Below are 21,418 nucleotides of genomic sequence, written 5' to 3'. Positions count from 1 at the left end.
CCAGAAAAAGCCTCTCAGTCTCTGCTGTGTCTGTTTCACTTTTCTTAGAAGCATCCTATTCAGGACATACTACTTCAAGGAGAATCTTTCACTTTCCCCCTCCCACAGAAAGAAAAAAAGCATTAACCATACATTTAAAGGTTTTAATAAATGAACTTCACAGTGTGAGCAACAGAATCTCAAAGGCTAGCATCTACCAGGGAAATGAGCCAGGCTATAGACCAGCTTCAGATTTGAATCCAAGCTTCATCTGAGAGTCAGGATGATAATTCCTGAAGCCTAACCCCTGGCTTGGCTCATGACAACTCTTCCCACAAAGCAGCTTCTCTCACTGGGCCCATTTTTTCCAAAAAATGATTATATTTTATTGTTATGGGTGAATGCATGTATGTGGATGTAGGCATGCCTTTTTGTGGAGATCAGGGAACACCTTGAATGAATCAGTCTCTCCTACCATGTGGCTTCTGAGGAATGAAGTCAGGTCTGTCAGGCATAGTGTCAGCAACCTTTACCCATTCAGCCAGCTCACTGGATCAGGGACCATATCTCTTGAACCAAATTTCTCAGGAAAAGTTCCAATGACTTGCCCATTTGAGCTGTTTCTGAGCAAGATGCCAAAAAGACAACCCTGACTCATCAAGCCTAAAGAAACTATTGGCTCAGGTGAACATTCCCAAGGTCCAGCACTAACTCCTGCATTCAAGACCAAGGAACTAATGGCTACAGGATCACAGGGACCCATCTCAGAGGTTGCAACACACAGAAATTTGCTCTGATTGCCCTTGATAATGTCATAAGTCATGGGCTGAGCTGTCGCTAGTGGAATGGAGTCTAATGATTGGTTGTCCTGGGTTTCAGACTTAGGGCTGAAGCTGTCCAGAAAATACCAGCTGAGATCTGAAGTGGGAAAATGGCTAATGTAGCTCAGCTGATAAAGTGCTTGAATAGCATTTAGAGGCTCGATGCCCAGACACCACATAAAACTGGACATGATGGTCCATTTGTGTAATCCCAACATTTGATAGATCTCTGTGAGTTCACAGCCAGCCTGGTCTACAAAGAAAGTTTCAGGCCCCTGAGGTTTGCATATTAGTGCAATCTCAGGATTGGGATTATTGACACATACCTTTAATCTCAGCACCCAGGAGGCAAACACACACATAGATCTGCAGGAAAATAAAAAAAAACTCAAATCTACTTGCTACATAGTGAGTTTGAAAATAGACTGAGATAGATTGAATATATAAGAGCTTGTCTTGAAGGATGAAGAGTTGGAGGAGAAGCAGCAGCAGCAGTATCAGTGGGTAGGAGCAGTAAACAGATTGTGGTGATTTGAATGAAAATGGCTCATTTATTTCATAGGCATTGTTGGAGGTGTGGCTTTGTGAGAGGAAACTTTTCACTGGGGGTGAGCTTTGATTTTTCAAATACTCAAACCAGGTTCCTGTCACCCCTCTTTTCCTGCTGCCTGCTGATCCTGATGTAGAAATCTCAGCCCCTCTCCAGCACCATGTCTGCCTGCATGTCACCATGCTTCTCGCCATAATAATAAACTAAACCTCTGAATTGTAAGCCAGCCCCAATTAAATGTTTCCTTTATAAGAGTTGCTGTGGTCATGGTGTCTCTTCACAACAATAGAACTTTAAGATAGAGCTCAAACTTCACTATCCATGCATATTCGTTCCAGGAGTACCCCTGAAGTCGATGCATCAAAACCAAAGACGCTCAGCAGAGGATTTTCAGTGCTTTGTTGAGGAAGGCTTTGCCATGGGTAGCCTTGGCTACTTCTCCCACATACGAAAACACATATGTAAATGCACTAGAATATCAGGGTACTGATGTGATTGCTAATTAGCCACCTCGGACTATGCAAAGTATTATCTACCTCACTACCTGTGTGACTGATCCTGTGTGATCATCTACCACTAAGACAAAGCCTCCTCTGCTTCCGATGCAATTACCTTTCTCCATGTGAGAAATTGTTCCAGATACACACATGATTGATGCCCATACAATTAACTAACACAATGATAATGCCAGTGATTGATGCCTTTGTGATTATCTGCCAAGATGATGTAGGTGCAAATGAAAACTGGAAAGTTCTGTACCTTCTAATAATAACTCTCACCAGCATATGAAAGCCAGTTGCTTAAGGATTTAAGACAGGTCCTCATTGAAGATAAAGGGCCACGTACACACCACCGGATATCACTATTATGTATGTAGTGTGTGTCTTTCTATGCTAAATCACATATTTATGCACACATATTTGGCTGAGGAGTCCTACCTTCTTGCAGTAGTATATAAAAGAAAGCCTGGGGCCTGGTAGTATGAGAAAAGTCCTTGCTGTCAGGCATGACAACCTGAGTTGAATCCTTTACAAGGTGGGAGGGGAGAGCAAACTATCTTTGACCTATATGAGCACTGCATTCCATGTCCATGCCCAGCCCCACAAATCAATCAGTTAAAAAAAAATTCAAGTTTTAACAATACATTGTGGGCCTTCCCTTTTCTTAAATTCTGATTCAGAAAGTGAAAGGTAGAAAATTTTAAGTTGGCCCCTAAATGAACCCAGCTCATAAAACAGGGACATAAAGTCAGCATAGTAAGACACTGTGGCCACGTCAGTTCCAGGAAATTGGCTGACCACCTGAACAGATGGTCCTGATAAGCAGTTCTGAGAAAAATGGGATCAGGATTCTGCATGCTCTAGATAGCCCGATATGCCTGGGCCTCCAGGAGCTCAACTGTGCACTACTGCTTCAAAACACATGCACACATTCAGGAAGTGAGTTAAGATGACAGACACATGGGAATTTTTCACGTGTAATATGACATAATGCAAACAACGAGGCAATAATACATCGCTGTAAAGGGGGACATTTTATTGAAATATGGTCTAAAAGCTGCTGCATGCTGTGTTACCATGGAATGCCTGTACACCTTGTTATTCTAATGTGGGCAAAATACATCACCTTAAATCTAAAATATTCACAAGATAAGCCTAACATAGAACAAAAATCCAGTCTTATACAAATTTGGGACTTTGGACAGTCCAAATCACTATTTAGTTCTCTTTCATTTGATCTTTACAGGTGCATTTGTAAGAGATGAAGATATATCAGGCATGGTGGTGTGTGCTTTTAATACCAGCCCTCAGAGACAGAGGCAGAGAGATCTCTGTGTTTCAAGGCTGGCCTGATCTACAAAGTGAGTTCCAGAGTCCCACAATGAGACTCTGTCTAGAAAATAAGCAAAAATATGCATTTTGAACATATGTACACTGATAACTGGGCTTGAAAATGTACAGTATACACTGGTCAGTACTTCTGTTAATGATGAACTAACCCATACATGAATAATAAAGACAATGCATTGATAACATAGAATTTGCTAGATTTATCAGATATCCGCTATGTAGCATCTAAGTATGAAACACTGCTGGTATGAACACAATGGAATTCTCTTTACAAGGCCAAGAGTCTGGAAGGGAAGTAGACACTGAATGACTCTTGGGCTTTCAATGGCAGCTTACCCCCTCCCCCACCCGTCTTTGAGACAGAGTCTCATCTAACATATTTGGTTTTCAACTCGATCTTCAGGGTAATGTCTCCAAGCATGACAGTGAACACCTAAGTGATGGAATGACAAGCGTGTGCTATCCTGCCTGGTTTTATGCAATGCTGAGAATTGAATGCAGAGCTTCACATATGTTAAATAAGCAGTTTACCAACAGACCCACACCTTCAGTCCTAACCAACCTGCATTCATTCTCCTCAGTCCACAGTGACCATCCTGGCTATTTGAGATGGCAAACACTAGCTCGCCATATTAGGATGTGTCAGATAAGTGAAAATTCCAAAGCTTGGTATGGCTCTATTGAGAACACTTTTGATCCAATGTTTTGGGGTAGGGACTGACTGGGGACTCATAAACTGAGTTTGTTAACCTCCCTGAACTCTCCTTTGCCTATAAATCACTGAGAATGATGAGAGCTGGGAGAAGAAAAAAGTGACCTAATCCATCCACAAGGACATTAGAAACTGTTAGCAAACAGAAGCATGTGCCAGCTCTCTGGAATTGTCCTTGGACAACTGTCAGTACCACGGTCAGCTCCAGAACTCCAGGAGACTTCAGGAACTCCAAAGATGGAATGAAATGGCCTTCAGCTTGGTCCTGAACAAAAGGACTGCCATGCCTACACGGACCCAGGAAGGGGATGTGATGATGTTTGGAACCTCTTGAGTCTCAAAGTTGAAGATGGGTGACTGGTCCCTAACCCACACAGATTGACTCCAAGTTTGAGTATTTCACACCCATCTCAGGTTCCCTTTCCTCTAAGTGTAAAAGATTCCCTGATTTATTGGCTCCTGATTCTTTCATTTATAGCCCCTAATGCACTAAATCATGGAACATTCCAGAAAAGAGGTACTCTTGACACCACACTCATTTACTACATGTTTCCATCACTCCAGAGGTCATAGTGGGAGGGGTACCCACCTCAGATGTGCACATCTCCATCTATTAGGAGCAACGCAGCTGGTGGATGTATCTAGGAGGAATCTCGAATGAAGACACTACCATTGGATTTGACAGTCATGAACTATGTCAGCCATCAGCTCCGTAACTGGGTGGCCTCCCTAGGCAGCAAAGTGCTGTGTGAAGCTACACCTCTGGTCATCCTTTGGGGGCCCTCTGTATCTATTCCTGTTTGCCACCCATCTGTTAATGGTCAACATGTACAGCAAGATGTTGCCAGATTTGGTCCTGTAAGTGACACTGTTGGGTTTGAACTTGCTCTGCCAAGTAACCATACCATGCCTCACCTAAAGGGACAAAAGAAATATGAGCAAGGAGTTAGAGTTGGAGAGAGGTGGGGACCTGGTGAGCACCCAATCCTAGAGGAAGCACCTGGATGAGGTTGGGGTGGAGGCCAGCCATCATCACGCCCTTCACCAGCCCCTCTTCCTTGCTGTACTCATTGCACTGAGCAGAGGGCAGTTTGTAGTCACAGGGTTTTCCCAATAAGAAAGCCTCATAAATATTCTCTGAGAACTGCTTGATAAGCCCTGGAGAGGCAAAGACCAGTGTGAACAGAGAGCCTGCCTAAGGACTGGGCATGGGAGCCCTGGGGTGGAGGGAGTGCTCAGGAGTCCCTCTTGTGGGCCAGGCTGACTGTGAATGAAGTGCAAGCTGGGGGCATACAGAAGGTTTCCTTACAGGTAGTTTTCCCTGGAGGTACAGTCCTGACAGCACAGTACCTCCTCCCAACTGGCCACAGCCTACACAAAGGCCAAATGGTAACTGCCACTGTCATGGCTCAGCAATGCCTTCACCTGGGAGAAGAGAATGTTGTACAGGGGTCAGCAGAGTGACTAGAGTTCATCTCCAGACAATGGGTGAGGTTTGAATAGAGAGCAAGACGGCTGTAGGAAGCACTGGGTCTAACCTTGTCTACCTCTGCCCAGTTCTGCAAACTTCTGCTGAAGGGGTCTCAGGTAAGGCAGGAAACAACCGCCAGCAGTAGGTGCAGGCAACAGAAGATGGGAGCCAACATTTTGGCCTTGGCCAGTCTGGGTCAGTAGGGATGTGGGACAGGCATTGAGCCAAGGTGGTCAGGCACTCCCACTGGTCCAACACCCCTGCAATAGCTCAGCTCTCAGTCCCTCCCACGAGCCAGTCCACAGCCCAACCATTCCTAGCCTCCATTTACTGATTTCCTGGAGCAGTATCATGGCCTCGTCCTCTGCTTGATATATGGACTGTCCACCGCCTTAGAGAGGAACTCCACTGCCTAGAGCAGAAAGCACCATGCTCTCATGAGCCTGTATCCTACCTGCTTTGTCCAGGAGCAAGTCCTTCCCCAGCCCTGCCTCTGCCTCACCATCTCTCAGGTGTGTGGATTTTGCCTTGCAGCAGCAGTTTCTCAAAAGGTGTGTGCAGGATTTCTGGCACTTGGAAAGGGACCATTTTCTCCAGCCAGCTCCTCGGGAACAAGTGGTAGGCAAAGCCTGCCTGGCAGCAGCCTGCCCTGCCCTGGTGATTAATCACATTTGCTCTTGACACCCACAGTCTCCAGGCAGGACACCTGGGGGAAGGCAGAAAACCAACATGTGCTACAGGCCTTGTCTACCCACATCTCCAGTCACCCTCATCACCTCTCAACAAGAACATTTCCCATATGTGTGGCCCTCACACAAAAAGAATGTCTACAGTAGATCCGGACTAGGGGGAACCTCAGAACTGAAATCATTTCCCAATGGATTAGTTGGGCCCAGGAGAGAGGCACCACATTGGTCTTCAGGCCATAGTGGTTCCTCCTTGTGCAGACTGCTGTCCACAACATGCACAATGTCGTTAACTGTGATGGAGATTTCAGCAATGTTGGTGGCCAATACAAACTTGCATACCCCAAGTGCAGGCTGTTGAAATATAGTCTTCTGGTTCATCATGGGGTTATTTGAGTGCACTGGTGGATAGAGAGATACAAGAGGGCTTCACACACTCTTAAGCCAGAAGAGTTCCATATTGAGGACAAGGCAAGAATTTGGATCCCTCATCCAACCCTGGCCCTGATACAACAGAAGTCCAAATGATCAAAGTGAAAAACAAGTGTAGGCTGGGTCACTCCCTACCACAGAGAGCAAGACTCACTACTGTGCAGAAGCTCACCTGGTAAGATGAGGTACTTGCTTTCATGCATGCCCAAGGCCTTCTGGAGCCATTTTCTACTCTTTTGATTTCTTGCCAGCCAGGCAGAAAGCACAGGATTCAACCTGTAAAGGGACCCTGCAGTCATTAGCTGGTTGGTCAAGCTAATAGGGAAAGGGTGTAGCTGAAAATTGGGGGAAGCACCCACCTGGTTCCCCACTGGCATCAATGTGCAGAACCAGATCAGTCACAAGGTCCAATTCAAGTGCACATTCATCTTTAGACTGGAGTGGGGGAAGAAAGGCCACTCATGGTCATGGGGTATGGGTCACACACTGGAACACAGTGAGAGTGAGCAGCTACTCAGTATGTAAACTCTAGCCCAAACATACTTATCCACATAAAGCATGATTATTCCCCAGTTTTTATCAAGGAGATGGGCTTGGGAAGAAAATAATGATCTATCATAAGGCTAAGGAGGAGGGAATTCAAAGGAAAGCTCCAGACCCTGGAGTACAGAAGTATCCCTCACCTCATGGTGCCAATGCACCATTTGTGGATATTGGTGTTTACCCAGCTTAGCCAAGACATCCTTCAGGTAGTGTTCCTTGAAGGGATACATGAAGCCAGGTACCTTGATAACAGGGCAGCCCACAAAGTATCCGGGAAAATTGCTCATCATCTGTTGTAGCACTCGGGAGCACTAGCTGCAGGGCTGAGTTGAGCCACTGCAGGCCCTTGAGCAGAATCGGCAGGAAGTCCGTGTTCACATCCTACTTATGGACCTCATCTACAATGATATGGCTCACACCCTCCAGGCTGGGGTTGCTTTGCAACTTCTGAAGCAGGATACCCACAGTGCAGAAGAGCAGCACCCCACCTCCAGCTGGAGGCTTGCTTTCCAAGAGTATCTGGAAACCCACATTCCGAAGCAAGGGGGTCCCAGTTCATGTCTGACCTGATGCGCGACAGACACAGCTGAGATCCGGCGAGGTTGTGTGATGATCACATTGCAGTGGGCACCTCGACCCTCAGTCAAATAGAGCTCCCATAGCAGCTAAGGGATACGTGTGGTCTTCCCACAGCCTGTGTCCCCAGAGATGACTACCATTGAGTGTTGTTCAGTGGCACTGAGGACAGTGTCCCGATGAGGATCTACAGGTAGCTGGGGGGCCTCCTGCCAGATTGGCCCTTTCCTCTACCACGGCTTTAGCAGGCTCTGGCTCAGGTGCACCTTCTCTGCTTTGGACAGGGGCATGTATGGCTTGCCTGTGATAGGATCACTCAAGGGCCCTGAGTCCTTGCCTAAGGGCAAGATGTCATCACTCTGCAGTTGGAGTTTTGGGAAATCCATGAACTGTCCACTGGGTCCTAGAGGATGAAGAAGCAGTAAAATGACAGAGTGCCTGCTTTCCTCCTCCATGCAGTCAGACCTCTAAAGGCTTCACCTGAGTCACACAGTTCAACCCACAGAGCAGAGAACTTGGGCTGTGGCTGCACTGACACCGCATAGGCATGACTAAGGGACTTAGGGCCAGGGGAATAAGGCTCCCTGCTCAGTAGGAAAAGAGGACTTCCTATGCCTGCTGTAGGCAGAACCAGCTTTCAGTCTGGAGAGGGAGACAGTGGGATGGAAGACTCGAGGCTTACATGACTCAGGAAGGCCTCTATCATGCAAAGAATGGGCTCAGGCAACTGGATGGTACATGGCCAGCACTGGGTCTTACCCAGCTCACACAAGGAGGCCAGGTTGTTCATGGCATGGGTAAGTGGCTCATTATTCCTGTCTACAAGGACCAGGCTCTGTAGAAGGACATGTTAAAGCTCAGTCTATGTTCCTAGACCAGATGGGTTCAGAACCTGAGGGATATGGTAAGCAATCTGTCTTCTAGATTTTGGTTTTAGTGAATAAAAGATAAATGAGGAGATACTAAGATAGTGTGCTTCACAAAGTTATTAAACAGCCAACTAGTTAAAATTAATTTAGAAACTAAACTTTAGTCAGGCATGGTACTGCTGTCTAAAATCTCAGCACTCAGGAGGTCAGAAGCTTTCACAAATTCCAGGTTAGCATGGGCTATACAGTATAGATCTATCTTAGGTTAATATTTTTTAACAACTAAATGTTGCCCAAGCAGTGTGGCTCAAGAACAGCCTCTTGTGGTGTGTCCACAGCCTTCATGTATCCCAGACCAATCTCATCCCCACAAACTCCCAACACACACCTGAGACAGTGAGGTAAGCCCTTGAAGACCCTACTCCACAAACTCTCCCTGTGTAGACTCACCACAGCTTCCCCACCCAAATCCTGCTAGCAGGTCCTGCTGGTAACTTTCTGGACAGTGCCATCTGTGACCTCATAATACAGAAGCACATGGAATGTCTTGTAAATGTCTGAACATGATAAAATAGTCCCTTTAAAGCAAAAGGTTTTTTTTTTTTTTTGCTTCACTACATGCTTAAAATCACCTCATGAGTGAAATATGACTTTTAAGCAAATGTGAACCCATCAGTTTTCTTTACCTTTGTGTTTCTCTCATGTGCAATGTCTCTGCTCAGTCCATGCTCCCCCTGAAGGATGTCTTCCCACTACCTCTAACTCTGCTATAACTCAAGACCCAGTGCTTAGACCACCAAAGGCCCGAATGCTATCCCTTTTCTGTCAGCATGTGTTAGCTGGTCACTCGGCTGCCCAGCACTATGCCCCTTCCCAGTCAGCTCCTCCCATGCTGAGTGGGACGTGTGCATATGAACTGAAATTGAAGACTCTTAAACATGCTGCAGTGAGACCCAGCTCAGTACATCTACTCTCTCACTTAACCTCCTGTTTCCAATTTTTTTTTCTGAATTTGTTTTATTTTTTTGTTCTTGCCTTCACTCCCACTAGGGACAGAGTTTCTGTGTGTAGCCCTAGCTGTCCTAGAAACTCATTCTGAAGACCAGAATAACCTGGGACTCAAGAGATTCACCTGCATTTGCCTCCCAAGTGCTAGGATAAACTCTGAGCACTGAGATTGAAGGTGTGCAACACTGCTGCCATCACCCCACTAGTTTTTGTTTCTATTTTTTAATACAGCTTTGTTATGTAGTCCAGGCCAGCCTTGATCTTATGATGATCTTCCTGCCTTGCCTGCCATGTATTAGGATAATAGTATGAAGTACCACCAAGTCATGAACTCCTCATATTCTCCAAGTTGACAGCTGTACTTTTCACCATCAGAGGGATGTAAGACATGGGTCCCAGAACCAAATTCACAAAGATACTCCAGACCACTCAGTACAGCAGGCTCATTTCACATTCTGCAAACTGAAACTGAACTTTCATCACCATGCATCAGATGAACTCACTTCTCTTGTTAATCAGGCACAATGCTAATTCCAAATCTGTGGCATTAGCTAATGCCAAAGCTTCTTCAAGGGAACTGGTAGATAGCGGACAGTGGTATCATGGCCACCAAGCATGAGGAATATCATATATTCAATCCCCAATACTACGAAGAAAAAAAAAGTTTGGCAGGCTTACTTGTATTCACCGATAATTGGATCATTTGGGATGCTGAGACAAGACTAGGACTTGGAAGTCAACCTGAGCTACATAGCAGGTACCAGGCCCAGCTAAGCTGTAGTATGGCCCTGTTGCAAAAAGAAGCAGGTAGTGAGTAAGCTTGAGATGTAGTTAAGTTGGTTAGTCAGCCAGCTGCCTAGCATGTGAAGCTCTGGGTTTGGTTTCCAGCACTGCAAGGTGTCATAGGCACCTGGGAGGTGGATGCAGAAAGACAAGAACTCAAGGTTATCCTCCACTGTGGAACAAGTACCATGTTAGCCTGACACACACCAGATCCTGTCTTGAGGAAGACATGTTTACGACGCAGTCTGATGGCTTGAGTTGATCATTGTGATCCATCTGGTAAAAGGAGAGACCTTAGTCCCGCATATTTCCTCTGACCTCCACATGTATGCCATAGTGTACACAATAAAAAAAATTTTTTAAAGGGGGTGGGGGCACACAACTTTCCAGATGAAGGACACAGAACCATCACCTAACTGTCTCTTCCTCAGTTTTCATTCTAGCTGCACATCAGGTTATCTTCTTGGCCACCATGGTGAATAGGATCTCTCTGGGCACCTAGGCTCTGACCAAGTGTTAAGGCTAAGCTTCCAGGCACAGTCACTGTGCAGAGACTGGGAAATCAGACATTGGAACAGAGTTGACAACGATGAGCAAGGATGGAACACCAGCTCTTTTCCTACCTGGGTACAAACAGTCCAAGGCCTGGTGAGTTTTACTACCTAGACCAGTAGACCAGTCTGTCATAGGCAAAGGAACTTGCCTTCAGTTTCATGCAAGGCAAGGCAGCTGCCTTATTCTCAGCCTCAGCTTTGTGGTGCCCTTTGGTGACAAAGGTCATGAGACAGGGCCAGCGTAAAGTGATTGTAGCCAGCTTGGTCTTGGTACCCACAGTATGGAACTGCATGAGGTTCTACATGAAAAGTAGGTAGTAAGTTACAAAAGGCAGGAAATGCAAAGAGATTGTTGTGTGCTCTAAGCACTTCAAGGAACCGAGAGATGGATTTTACCATGATCTACAGCACCAAAGAGCCAGACAAGACTCAGCACAACCAGATATACTTCTGTATGTATTGTGACTTCCTTTTTGTCCCTCTTCTTTATGTCCTTCACCCAATGACCCTGTATGAGCCTAGTTCTGGACTTGTTTTCAATTTCTGTAGTAGAAGATGGGTTCATACAGTGCCACTACCTGTCATCCTAACCCTCATCTGATTAGCACTTTCAGGAAAGTCTGGGGCTGAAACTGTACACAGGAGTAAAATCCTAGGCATGTCCTGACAGAGTAAGGGCTTTATACCTCCTTATTAGCCCTCCTGAGAGCCCTGCTATAGCATCAGTGATGTCACTTACAGCCTAGGAGTCATGCACCCACTCCTACTCTTTGCATGCTCCTAACCCACCACCTGGTTCCAGGTCTGGTTCTTCTAATCAGCAGTGCCCACCTATACTGTATGGCTGTTTTCACTTCTCCTCTGGCCCTGCTCCCTTATATTTTCTATCCAGCAAGGATCTTATATCCTTGTAGGTTGCCTAGGTAGGAGTTAAGACAGATATTCTCAGCCCTGCCCTATTCTCAAAGCTCCTGTCCTGCTTAGCTTTGAGAGACACAGGCACAAACACATGGGCTGCTCTGCTCAAGCTCACACCTTGAGGAGAGCGAACTCACCTTAGCTGTGAAGGAGGATGTTGCAATCTGAATCACTTTGGCAAGAAGGTTCTTGGGAAGTGGAAACTGGGTCAGAGCTCTAATAGCACTGTCATCATCTGTCATATCACAGGAGCTCCCTACCCTCGAAGACAAACAGTTGAGGTAAAAATATCTGTTGTCCTCCTAGGCAAGTTCTCTAGGCCTTCAAGGTTGAGACATAGTGCTGATGTGACAGGTAGGTAAGAGGCATGAAATGATGGGGCCAGGTTCTACTGCCTCTTCAGTCACACAGCAGAACCTACATTCCCTCAGCTTTCCCAGAGGGAAGGAAACAGAAGAAGAGAGTAAGCAAAGTAGTTGCTCTATGAACTGGAAAGAAGGGTCATGTACAGTTTGTAGGAACCCAGCCATAGCCCAAGACAGTATTGTCCTATCTTATCCCATCCACTCATATAGGGGGAAACACATTGAGCAACATGATATGGTGACTAAAGTGTTGAGCAGAGCCCTCCTATATCTAAAGGCTTAGAGAAGGTCAATCCTATATCAAGATGTGGCCAGGATCCCCACATCTCTCTTAACAGCAGTACCTTGAGTCCTTGAATGGGTTGTGGGAGTCTTGCTGGGTCTTGGACTGAAACTCTGTGATGTCAATGTTCCCCTCTTTTTCTAGCTCTTCCTCCTCATCTTCCTCTTCCTCTGTAGTGATCAGGCCTTGGCAAGATTTTAGTATCTTTGTGGGGAGAGGAGCAACAGATCCTTTTCCACTCAGGGATCATATGCTGGATTGACTGTGAGATTATCAGCTCCATGTGAGGTAAGAGAGTATGCCAGAGACAGAGGGTTTGACATTCAGTTGCTCTTTAATGATGCACAGCAAACAATATATTATCACAAACGCTAAGGCTATTGCTACAAGGTATTGCCACATTTCTTGCTTATTCCATGCATTGTCTCTATCAAACACAAATAATAAATTGCTAATTATCAAAAATAAGCATAGCAATAAGTACATCATTCATTCATGAGTTATATGATCTGACTACTTGTGATGGTTTCAGTTTCAGGTCTGGAGTCTGGTGAAGGTGGAGGCATCACCGATGATGTTTAATCTCCATGATCAGGTGTTGAGGAGGCTTTGTTGGAGGATCACATTAGGCAGTCATGGCTACCAGTGTGTGATGATGTGCTCTGGTTGGGCTCTTCTTTTTATGCTCGATTTGACGTCACTGCTGACATACATGACTGATAACCATTTGTGTCTGGTTATCACTGGACTCTGACTTCATTATAGCTGGTTATCACACATTCAAAACAATTTGTTTTTGTGCACAAATATTTTGATTCATAAGGTTTCAAAACAACTTTTGGTTATCACAGCACTTCAAAACAACTTCACTTCAAAACTTGTTTTCTTTCCTGTTACAAGATGAAGTCGGTCCTGTTAAGGGCCTGCTCCTTACATCCTCTCAGGCTAAGGATCAAGATAGTCCTTCAGGAACCCCTGGATGAATGTTTTCACGATTCAGCTGCCACCATGAAGTTGGAGGCATGGTGGGTTCTGGGTGCCAGCAGCTGTCAGCTGGGACCCAAAACAATCAGCTAGCACTTGGTATTTGGCTGCATCAAACAGTTCATTCCATTGACCCAGCAGACTCCAGCCCTGATGGGTAAAGAAAACTGTTAGGATCATACCATCATTACACCTGTGTCAGCTTGTGCTGGGCTCTGCTATGCATACCTCAGCCCTGGCCAGAAATGGGAATAAAAAATACACTTAAATCCAGGTATGATGGTATACCCCTGTTTTCCCAGCAGTGGAAGCTAAAAGAGAAGAATTTTGCAATCCAGACCAGCATTACATACACAGTAAAACAATCTCAAAAAGTAATAACAGAAAGAAAGAGACAGAAGGAAGGACAAAAAAAAAAAAAAAAGACGAACGGGATATCTTAGAAATATCCAGATCTGATAGATATAGGGGCAAATTATGAAACCTTATGTCTCCCAGGCCAGGGCAGGAAGACCACTTGAAGTTTTAAATAGATCTGCATATCTATGTCTCAGTAAAACAGAAGTGAGAAATGAAATAAGCTAGTTCACTACACATCTTCAAAAAAAAAATGAAACTGACAGAGCCCCTAGGCACAGTGGCTCACTCCTGCAGACAGGGCACTCACTGAAGCAGATAAATAAAAGTTCAAGGCCCAGCTGGGTTCCATAGTTTTCGAAAAGCCTTAACAAAACAACCAAACAAAGCAACAAACAAACATATAACAAAAAAACCCCATAAAAACAAAAACAAACAAAAAGAACAAACAAAAAAAAAGGGGTGCATGCCTTTAAACCCAGCACTCAGGAGGCAGAGGCAGGTGGCTCTCTGAGTTTGAGGACAGTCTGGTCTATAAAACAAGTCCTAGGACAGCCAGGGCTATACAAAGAAACGCTGTCTGGAAAAACCAAACAAATAAGAAAACAGGAAACCAGAGGGATGTAAGATACAGCACACAGTGATCTGCAAAGCCACAGTAACAGGACAATTAGGAAATGAGTGGCCCACAATGTCAAATAGATACCATTTCTAACACAAGAACCCTATTAGATATATACTACAAAATAATCCAAAATGTTTTTAAAACCATCTGTAAAGTAAATATTCAGTATGGATTCAAAAGTCAACAGAAACTAAGTTGCACAGGTGTTTACTGCAGTAACATAGCCAACAAAGAGGTCAAGGAGTTGGCTGCAGAGATGGCTCTGCCTGTAGAGGAATGTGCTGCTTGCACAGAGCACCTTACCTCACAACAGCTTAAGATCTGAAGCTTGTTTCTTAGGTACTATATTCACATGAACACACTGATTCACATACACATACACATACACATACACATACACATACACATACACATACACATACACATACACATACACATATATATGCTTAGAGTTAAAAGGTGTAGGAGCAGCAGCTCAGTGGTTAAAAGCACTAGAAACTCTTCTAGAGGATCAGAGTTTAATTCCCAGCATCCACATGGAGTGTCACAAACATCTGTATGACTCTAGTCTCAAGGGATGTGTCACCCTCTGCTGGCTTCCATAAGTACCAAACATATACACACAAAAAGGTAAAAACCCATATAAACACACACACACACACACACACACACACACACACACACACACACACACACACACACACACACGTTAAAAATATTTAAAAAGGAGGAAGAAAGAAAAGAGCTATAAAAAAGTAGTCGATGGTGGGTGGAAACCTTGCCTTCCATGTGCCCTGGGTTCAGTCCTCAGCACAGCAAAACATACAGAAAAGGAAACAAAAAATTACAAATTTTAACAGTAACAAAATGAATAATATACTTGGGTTAAGATATTTATCCTAAGGAGATAGAATATTTGGACACTGAAAATGATAAATATAGAATGAAAATACACTCAATGAAATCCCAACTAAAACCACAAAGAAAACGTGAAACACAAAAACAACAAAAGTTCTAAAACTCACAAAATACCACAACAGCTCCCAACAGCCTCAACAATCTCAAGAAATGAAAAGTTAGAGAAATTACACTTCCTTTCTTAAATACAAAGTGTGATAGTCAGATGAATACAGGGTCTAGGTTGCCACATGTCTTTAATCCCTTTGCCCTTTCTGATCTTCATGAACACCAGGCACAAGTATGTTATACATGCATGCCAGCAATACACACAAAATTAAATTTTTTTTCTCTCAAACCAGTGGTGAGGGCACACACCTTCAATGCTAACACTCAGGATTAAAGTCCCAGCACTTAAGCAGGCACATAGCCTGCTCTACAATAGCCAGTTCCAGACAAGCTGTGGTACAGTGAGACTATATCTGAAAAAAAAAGCTGAGGCTTTATTTTATTTCATTTTTTTTCAATTTTACAATAAGACACAGGCTGAGGAGTCAGATAACTCTGTCCGTAAAGAGCTTGCTAAATAAACATGGAAGACCTGAAATCAATCCCCAACTCTGAAGTAAAACTCAAGGTAATTGTGGTACACACTTAAAATCCCAGGGCTGGGGAGGCAGATAGGTGAATCCTGGGACATGCTAGTCAGCCAACCAGGCCAGGTGTGAGATACACCTTTAGTCCAAGCACTCAAAAAGCACAGGCAATTGACTCTCTGTGTGGTCGAGAATAGCTTGTCCAAGCACTCAAAAAGCACAGGCAAGTGATTCTCTGTGTGTTCAAGAATAACTTGGTCTACATGTGTAGTTCTTGGCCAGCCAAGTTACACAGTGAGACCTTGTCTCAAACAAGCAAATGAATAAACAGAAAAACAATATAGAACCTTCACTCAGAATGCTTCAGTGAGGTCTAGGCTGGACAACACTTGGAGCATCACCATCACTTCTCTCCTGCATCCCTTGTTACACAAGAGACCAAAACCATGAAGTACTGCAAGGGCCTCTTTGACAAGATGAGTACTCTTTACCCCATCTGCTGTGTTTGCTCTCCCCGAACAAAGCACATGGAGTACTGGTGATTCCTCAAATTGAATTGTATTATGAAGTTCTCTTCTGAGTTCACAGTGTCTCACATCTATAAGTCATTTTTCATGTGTATAGAATACCTTCAGGATCTGGGATGTAGAGACAGGATAACCACCAATCTAAGGCCAGATCCTGTTATGTAGTAAGTTCTAACTTAACCTAGTCTATACAAAACCCTATCTCAACAAAAAGCAAATGATCAGTGCCACATGCCTTTGATCTCGGCATTTGGGAGGCAGAGGCAAGAAGATCTGAGTACAAGGCCAGGCTGGTCTCCAAAATGAATGCCAGGACACCTATGGATAAAGAAACCCTGTTGTAAGGAGTAAGTCCTTAACCGAGATGACTCCATATTGCAATAGGAAAGAAAACAAGTCTGGACAAGTCCAGAAAACAAGTTTGGACATGTTTTAAAATATGATGATAACTAAAAGCCTACCTGCAATGAAGTCATAGCCCAGATAACCAGACATATCTGGTTATCTGCCGTGTACGTCAGCAGAACCCCCAATTCAAGCATAAAAGAGAAGACCCCGGCCGAAGCACTTCATCACACTGGTAGCCATGGCTGGCTAGTGTGATCCTCCATTCAGGCCTCCTCTGCAGCCGAGAGACCGAGCATTCTGCGCCCAATCATCAAGGAGACAGCCGAGAGACCGAAGCCTCCAACTTTGTGGTCAAGTACTCTCCGGACCTGAGCTGCTGGAAACTGCAGTCATAAGGACTCAGGTCGTATAACTCATGACTAATGATGTACTTATTGCTATGCTTATTTCTTTGGTAATTAACAATTCATTATTTGTTAACTGTGCTGACATCGATAGAGTCAGTGCATAGGAAATATGGCAATACCTCGTTGTTACAATAGCTTTAGCATTGGCGATAATATATTGTTTACTGTGCATTATTAAAAAGCATTTAAATATCAAACATCTGTCTCTGGGGTACTCTTCCCCCTCTCGGGGAACTGACCATCTCACAGTCAATCCTGTATGTGGTAATTCCTGAGTGGAGTGGACCTGTTGCTCCTCTCCCCAAGGGGACCCTAAACCCTTATCACAACCTGCTCATGACAGATAACAGACTGGGCTCGAGATACCTGTCTAGAAGAAAACAAACAAACAAACAAATACAAAACAGAATCTTTTGGCCTCTTTGAAAGAAATCTGAAAGGAAAGAGTAGCTAGTCTCTTCTGAGTCAAACCAGTGTTTCACTTAGCCATCAATAGAGTTACCTTTTTCTTTGGTCCATTCCTGTGCTCATAGACTATCTTGTCTTTTAAATGTGAGATGCCAAGGGCTCTTCTGATCACACTGTTGAGGTTTTAAGGCTGTGGAAACTCTTTTAATAGGTCCCTCAAAGCTAAGAAAACAAGAATGAAATCATCACAATTATTTTTCTTTTGAAACTCCATAAAGTAGATAGGTGTGTGTGTGTGTGTGTGTGTGTGTGTGTGTGTGTGTGTGTGTGTGTGTGTGTGTATGTATGTGTATGTGTATCAGTCAAGGTCACTCTGGGCTGAAGACATTGGCTCAAGCACTCAATGGAGTTAGGAATCCTTGGAAAGGGCTGGATGGTCAATAAACAGTGAATCTGATATCTAAAAGAGAGCACTCAAAAAAAAAAAAAAAACAACGTAGAGTGGTGGTGAAGAACACATTTTACCCACCACTCAGATGGCAGAGGCAGGCAAATCTCTGTGATCAAGGCCCGCCTGGTCTACAGAGTGAGTTCCATGACAGCCAAGGTTATACAGAGAAACCCTATCTCAAAAGCAGCAACAATAACAAATTCAACCAACCAAATGACTAAAGAAAAAAAATCTAAAATTACCTTTCACCTAAACACAGGAGAGATCAAGACCCTCCTAAAGCAGTTCACACAGTTAGAAGGACAGGCCCCTTGCAGATCAGGATGAGATCCTGATTCTAAAGATTATGCCTCCACTCTCAACTAATACAAGCACTCTGCACAAGTCCTCTCTAAAGCTCATAGTTGGGTTGGCTCACAGCCAAGGCAAGGCATGAGACAATCCTCCTATCTCTCTGACATAAGGAACAGGGGCATCAGATACCAGGAGGCCATCTCTTCCCTTTCACTCATTCTCTCATTAACCTCTGAACAAAAATGCCCGAGATATCTCATCTAGCTGCAGCGCCTGCCAGACACAGGGCTTAGGTGGACCATAGGGAGGCAACATGGCCCAGCTCAAAACAAACTGAAGTGCCTATTCACACAGACTCAGAAATCTTCAGAGGAGAAGGCATCAGAAGTCTTCTCATTTGCCACCTTCAGTGTCTGGCATTACACTCAACGTCTATCACGCCACAGTGTAACTGATCCATAGAGTGTCATGTACTTGGTGCATCATAACCATTTGGGAAGTTTTCACATAGCAGTGGATGCAGTATTCTTCAGTGGGAACCTGAGAATGCCAGCAATGTTCAGGTAGTATCTGTATTTAATTCTTATGCCCTTTTAAAAATTCATTTATTGCTAGGTAGGTGTTGAAAACTTTAACACCCATCACTTGGGAGACAGCGACAGGCAGATCTCTGTGAGTTTCAGGCCACCCAGGGGTATAGAGTGAGACCATGTGTCAAAAAAATCTTATTACTCTGTGTGTGTACACATGTACATAAGGTCAGAGAATAGCCTGGCAAACCTGCTCTCTCCCTCCACTATGCTCGGGAGTTGGAACTTGGCTTTATCTACCAGACATGGATGTAAGCACTTTTACCAGCTGAGACATCCCACCAGTGATGTATTTTGAAAACATTCTTCCAAAATTTCTGATATGACCTGGTTATCTATTTTGGGATATTTACCTGGGGTAGACTTCTGTGTCAACTAGCACAATAAGAGGGCCCTGCCTGCACCACTGTCCTAAAGGCGGTGTTATAAATCATGTAAGAATCAAATAGTTGCTAAACAGTACTTAAGCAGACTCAAGGACAGTTGAACCCATCTTGCAGCCCTACTTAAGTACAGATATGCACAGACACCACACCCCAGATCTTCAAGACAGGTAAAGGGCAGCTGCCTCACTCCACCTATCTTAATGGCCATGATGGTCTCAGCAATTCTATTCCCCGCACTAGTCATGAACAATAAAACTACCAGCTACCAAAGAAGACATTGTGTCTCTATTTCACTTTCTGAAATTCCAAGTGTACATGGGGCTAAGTCCAACTGTGACAACGAAGCTAACCCTCAATGCACTCAACCTGGCAGAAGTAAGATATTCAAGTGATTCCCCCTGATCCATCTACATGCAGAAGTGCTGGGTTCTAGGTGGACCTAAGACATACCAGGTTTTCTAACAGACAAGGCAGAGACTCACAGATGTAAAAAGTTTAAATTACTTTCAAGAGTAAAGCCTTGACCTGCGAGGCCGGCCACTGTCCTGCACCCCTCACTTGTCTTCCCTAATCAAGGACAAGGAAGCCAAATCTCAGCTTCACTATCCTCACCATTCACCAAGCTTTAGTCACCCTCCCCAGGCTCCCAGGCTTCCCGAATGCCATCAGGGTGGACAAAGATTGATGAGAAGCCTTGGGAGAATCCTTGTCTCCCGGCAGCGCGGGTATCCAGGGACCGGAGGTTCGGAGAGACACCAGCAGCCTGCGCTATAAGCTGCCTGGCAGCCACCATCTCAATCCCACCAATCCCCTTGGTCCCAGACTTCACATTACCTTAGAGGGCTCAGCAAGCAGCAGCAGTACACCCTCTGCTGGCTGCGGGGACTCGCTGTCAACCTGAGAGGAAGGAAGCTAGGGTGCAGCTAGGATCCAGCTAGGATGCGTATCACAGCCTATGCCTCCGCACCTGAAAATCCAAACCACAGACTAAGCGTCTGGATCCCAACCAGGAAAAGGAATAGGATACTTTTAGAAAATAGTGCTAGGTGTGTGCCCAACGTTCGTTCAAGAAACTGAGCCAAGTTCTCTCCAGGTCCTACACAGGGTAAATTCCTTACAAGCTGCACTGTAACGCCTGACTTGGTTGTAGATACAGTGCTAACGAAACAGTGCACCCATCTCCCATAGGTAACCCTGGTGAAGGCTCTAGGATAGGGAAGACCTCTTGAACATAAACTAACTGATTTTATCCCCTGGACTGGAGTCAAGGGAGAAAACACCTACTTTTGGGCACTGTGCCAAGAAGTAAACTGACTCCACACTTAAGAGTGGAGTCCTGCTGTTCCTCACGTGTGTGAAGTCTGTGCAATGCCTTCCAAACCACTAAGCCTGGATTTTATGCCGCTTCTGTCTTTCAGGGCTCTTGAGGACTTGGGAGGGCTGGGAATGAGACTGGGATCTGTAAGTAGTGCTGTGTGGAGAGTGGCCGTCAGAGTCTCAGGCCTTGGGAGAAAGCTTTGCAGAGCAGTTGGCAGTTTAAGTTGGGAAGACGAAATTTCTTTCATTTCTGCCACGACTTGATTAATCCCCTCAAGAGCTCATTAAAACATATTACTTCTAGGCATGGTGCTGTTTGTACATTTAATCCCAACACTTTTAAGGCAGAAGCAGGTGGACTACTGAGTTTGATGCCAGCCTTGTCTGACAAGTGAGTTCTAGGACAGCCAGGACTACACACACACACACACACACAAAACCCTGTTTCAAAAAAAAAAAAAAGAAAAGAAAAGAAAGAAAGAAAGAAAAAATAAAACATATTATTAAGCTTGTTGTAGTGGTGCAAATCTAGTCTGGGCCCTTGGGAGGCAGAGGCAGTTGGATCTCTGTATGTTTGAGGCCAACCTGGTCTTGCAGGACTGCCAGCGTACACAGAAAAACCATGTCTTGGAAAACCGAATGAGTGGTGAGACCTGCCTGTAACTCAGCACTCAGAAGCAGAAGCAGGACTTTAACATACCCAAATCTAGCCTGGTGTCCATGGAAGCTCCGGGCTAACATGGGTTATACACTGCAATAAATAAATAAATAGATAGATAGATAGATAGATAGATAGATAGATAAATAAATAAATAAATAAAACAAAACCCT

The 21,418-nt window shown here is 44.6% G+C and overlaps 1 pseudogene; it reads right to left on the bottom strand.

The window, feature by feature from the left end:
- Positions 1–4,502: 4,502 nt before the first annotated feature.
- Positions 4,503–20,063, bottom strand: LOC143440623 (ATP-dependent RNA helicase DHX30-like; annotated as a pseudogene).
- Between the last annotated feature and the right edge of the window lie 1,355 nt (positions 20,064–21,418).

Source organism: Arvicanthis niloticus, chromosome 30 (assembly GCF_011762505.2).
Source record: "Arvicanthis niloticus isolate mArvNil1 chromosome 30, mArvNil1.pat.X, whole genome shotgun sequence".
NCBI classification, from domain to species: Eukaryota; Metazoa; Chordata; class Mammalia; order Rodentia; family Muridae; genus Arvicanthis; species Arvicanthis niloticus.
The sequence above is the reverse complement of the archived record's forward strand: the minus strand, read 5'-3'. Positions and strand labels throughout refer to the sequence as shown.